The sequence below is a fragment of the Formica exsecta genome, unplaced genomic scaffold, assembly GCF_003651465.1.
Source record: "Formica exsecta isolate Colony F162 unplaced genomic scaffold, ASM365146v1 scaffold20, whole genome shotgun sequence".
Lineage (NCBI taxonomy): Eukaryota > Metazoa > Arthropoda > Insecta > Hymenoptera > Formicidae > Formica > Formica exsecta.
The window spans coordinates 564,751-569,543 of record NW_021849298.1 but is presented as its reverse complement, the minus strand read 5'-3'; the positions used below and the strand labels follow the sequence as shown (position 1 = coordinate 569,543).

At 34.8% G+C, this 4,793-nt stretch overlaps 1 non-coding gene across 1 annotated transcript; it reads left to right on the top strand.

The window, feature by feature from the left end:
• Positions 1 to 4,039: 4,039 nt before the first annotated feature.
• Trnav-cac lies at positions 4,040 to 4,112 on the top strand. The gene has a single exon. It is a non-coding gene; the product is annotated as a tRNA-Val (tRNA).
• Positions 4,113 to 4,793: the final 681 nt, after the last annotated feature.

Sequence of the window (4,793 nt, the reverse complement as noted above, 5' to 3'; positions counted from 1 at the left end):
ATATTTCAATTTAATTTATACTGCTGCTTAATCGATGATTTTTTTTACGCTGTCTAGAATAATATACGTAACTGTCGTAAGTATCAACTTTGAAAATAGATACCTATATAATACTGTTTATATTATCGATCAATACCTCTATAAGTCTAACAATGTGTTAAATTTAGATAACTAGGAAAGATTAGCGAATATATAAATAAACTTGTCTTTTGCAAATTATATACTTGAAGATAATCAAGAAATAATTTGATGCAATTTTGTGCATACTTTTAGTCGTATACATTATGCGCATAGCAATAGAGTCATTGTTGTCTTTAAATTGCCCGTCGCTCGTCACGTTGGTTAGGTGCCATAGGCAGTGTAAGAGAGGACGTACTTTAATTTATTTCTCGATAACCGTTTGAAACCTTGACCTTGTGCGTCATAGCCGGCCGTATATTCGGATTATATTCTCAGTGAGTCATGTCATGAATCGTCTCGACAGTCGCGACCGAGCAGTATACGACGATGCCAAAACGGATCAAAATCACAGCTTTATATAGGAAATCTATTTATAAAGTATCTAAATTATATATATATATTTGACATTCCGTCCGCTCAACCGCAAATAACAGAGAATAGATTATCAAAATTAATAATTTAATAGTTACTTTATAAAATTTTGATAAGAAAATGTCAAGTTAAAATTTATTAAAAAATTTATAATAGAACATATCTGGAAAATATCTTTACGATCGGAAATGTTTTTTCCTCATGTTTTTTGTACTGTATTAAGGATGTTATATCTATTTTTCATTCTCTTGCAAATATATCTCGTAGAAAATATTTAAGGCATTTATTTGTGTATCAGCATTATTAGCGGGACGTATCGACCGCGCTTTTTCCGATATTTTTAGGATCAAGTCGGGACGCGGGATTAACGTTCGACCGTTTTAAAGATCTGCGATCGACGTCGCGTCGCAGAGAAACAATATACGGTTCGACCAGAATACACCGTTCTTCGGCTGGCTCGTAATAATTTAGGGTGAATCAGAAGCCTTTTGCATTAGCGAGAAGAGACGCGGAGAATTTATCCACGGAGGCGAATCATAGATCCCGACAATGCGAGTTAAAAAATTCGATCGTCGTCTTTTCGTGTACTTATTTACGTCTGCAGCGAATGAGTGCATTGTCCTACGGTCGTATCAATAACGAGGAGATAATGCGCTCGTCTCGACTTGGCAGAGCGAAAGTCCATCTGGATCATTGGCACTTATCGCAATATTTAGCGCCAAACATGGCTGTTAGAGTTAAAACGAACTAGTAAATCATAAGCATCATTGCAAAAAATTTTTTAAAAATTGTTTTCAGATTTTACATTTAATTATATACATCTCGGTCATTGTTGATTGACGAATAGTTTTCCAAACTATTGTTGAATGAAAGTGCTATGAGAATTTGTCCTCATCACTGCGAAATTTTTTCTATTATTTAAATCGTTTTTTAATATCTCCGAATGATAAAAAATTTCTACCACTTTTGTTTTATTCGTTTCTTAATTCGATAAAAAAGCATCATTTGACCAACGATATTTGATAAGAAGCACCGCACGGTTATGCGGTAATAAAAATAATTTAGCGATGAATGAGGGGATAAACGATGGTCAGGAGAGAGAAAGAATAACGTAAGATATTTTTATTGGACGTCTGCAGTCTGGATGCACGGCCGGCCGTTCACCCGATGCACTCGTCGCTTCACGCCAATCCATACGCGTGATCCTTGCTCTCGATTATTCTTCTCCTCTCCTTCCTCTTCGTTCCTTCTCTGTGTTGTACAATGTTCACGATCCAACATTAATAAAGCGCGAGAATTTTGCATTCCCAAATTTTCAATCTTAATCCAGTTCTCAGTCCAAATATCTCTCTGAGAGATTATTGTACTCGAAATGAGTAATTTTTCTTTTACGTTATCTTGCAGATCATGTCTTTTCCAAATCAAGTTTTGTTTCTGACGATGAAAACTCCGGTGATGATTTTTATATAAAAACTCGGAAATATCTCACACAATTGTCTTACATATATAAACAAATTAATTTAACTTGATCGATGCTTTTACACGATTTCTCTTCCTTCGTTCGCACGTCCCTGGAGTCGAATAAGATCGGTCGCGTGGGTGAGTGTGCCCCGTTGGAGGGGCGATGAGTGCTGAGGGGGTTGTCCGAGGGGTGGGGTAGGGGACGGTCAACCGATGTGGAACGGACAAACCGACAAACAGGGATGCACCGGCCTTGGGGGGATTTTTGTGTCTACCGTAGTGCGTTAACCCCGGGAGCTGAGAACGAGCATGGCGTGCAGCGTGCTAAAGGAATGAGGGCTCCTTCGGTTCTTTGTCTCCCTTTCCCTCCTTCTCTCGCTGAGCTGCACCGCCCTTTTTTCTATCCTGCTGGTTCTTCGCTCATTGTCAGTCAAGGTTCGGTTCAGCCATGTTTGCGTCGGGAATCTGTTATCTCCACCCCTTTGCGCAAACTCTCGAAATTTTCTGTCCTATATTTATATTATGGCCCCTAGACAAAGGCAATATTTATATTATGGCTCCCACTTATACCACAGTCTCTTTTTCTTTCCGTCAAAAATGTATCATTAATTAAATTACAAAAAAATCAAAATAATTAACATTATTTAATCAAATTTTGTTTGTTCAAGAATTGAATCGGTTATATAATTTCAATTACGTGTAAAATAAAATAGTGGCCAAATTTTTATTCTTCTGAATCATTAGAGCACTCGAGAGTTAAGATATCTATTAAAAAACATCTGAGTTTTCTTTTAAGTAGTCTGACAAAATGGTCCATTGTAATCGATTATTATTCAAGCTGCTTATAAATTCGAAATAGGTCGAGTTGTTCGCCAAAACAATCTTGTTTCTTTCATTGACAAAACCTTGATCTGTTCCTCGTTCCCTATCGCGTGACATCCAATTATAATTCGGTATTTCTGGGGAACGTGGGGAGCGAAGGGAGATACGTCTATTGGCTTATCTGTCGTACCCGACGAGCAATTAATTCAATGACAATGGTCGTCGAGCTTCTCATACTAATCAAGATTGACCTTTCGGTTCAGTGAGAAAGAGTCTTTTTGGCATGATTAAGACTGCCATATTGTGACAATTGATAACTGATTTTTTTTTTGTATCACGTCGTTAGAATAAGAAATTTATTCATATTATAATTCGATAGAATAGGTAGAATTGTGTACAACTTCATTATTTTTAGAAGATGAGATGAATGAAGATGAATTAATTCAGAAATCGATAATCTTATTATAAATGAATTAATTAAATTATTATTTATCATTTATCATCCATTGTAATCGATATCTATCTTTTTTGTTATGACCATAGAATCGTATAAAAAAAGATAATAAAATATTAATATAATAATGATAGATAAATAATGATGATTGATAAATGATAAATATTAAATAATGATTTAATTAAATTCATTCGCATGCGAGCATTATCGATCTCTCTGGGTTGATTCATACTCATTGATCTCGTCGTCTCTTGAAACACAAAGACTGGGCAAACTCCGGTCGCGTTGACTTGTCGAAAGAAAAATAAAGATGCGTGTGCGAGAATGGGATGGCACGACCTCGAAGGGCGCGGTCGAGTTCACACTAGACTGAAGCTGCCCTTGTGCCTAACTGGCCTTGAGACAGCTCGACCTGCTCTACCCCGGCGATCCGCCGTTCTCATACCATCATATGAGATTTCTCGTGTGCACACAAAGATCAGCGTTTCCTAAATCCACCTTCCAGCTACGTCTTTGTGCGAAAATTTACCGGCAATATCTCATATTTACAAGACTGCCAGTAAATAACAAAACTCTCGTATTTCCAAGTAGATTTTGACAGAATCTCTTTATTTGAAACTTAAGGATAAAATTTATTGAATATTGAATATTTTTAAATTTTAAACGAAAAAAACATGTTTTATGAAATTTTGACTGAGGACTATGTTTGCCTCAATATTCATGCTTTCGAAACAGAGTCAGAATTACATCGTTTCCGTAGTGTAGTGGTTATCACGTGTGCTTCACACGCACAAGGTCCCCGGTTCGATCCCGGGCGGAAACAATCTTTTTGGTACTCTAAACTTTTGCAAGTATGTACACATATTTATACATATATATAAAATTTTAGGTCACAAAAAGCTGTTTCGCTCGACATCAAATCGAAGATCTTATTTAGTGTCAAGCATACGTAATATAATAACTATACTATGAAGACGTTGAAAATTATGATAATAATTTAAAAACATAAATATAAAAATATTCTTTTACATATTTCATATAACAAGTTGGCAATATGTCAATAAAATGAATAACAGCGCATTCTTTTTATTTTTATTTGCATGATTAATTTTATATATATTCATATTATATGAAATATTTATCGATCGTAGAAAATATCTAAATAATGTTTAAAGATGATATGATTGTTGATTTTGTCACAATTTATATACTTATGCTTAAGAGAAAGCATCCTGAATAAGTAAAATGCTGAACTCGTTGAATTACATTTGTCGCTGGTGATATCGCAACTTTTACTTTTACTAGAGAGAAAGTAACACGTTAATTAAATAATTAGATAAATTAATTATGTAATTATTAAATTTCAAAAATTGTAATGATTTCAAATAATTCATTAATTATGATTAAAATCACGTAAAATATTTCAACCTTTTAGCATTCGTAAAGATTCGTGTTCGGCTATAGTCACAATTTATATACTTATGCTTAAGAGAAAGCATCCTGA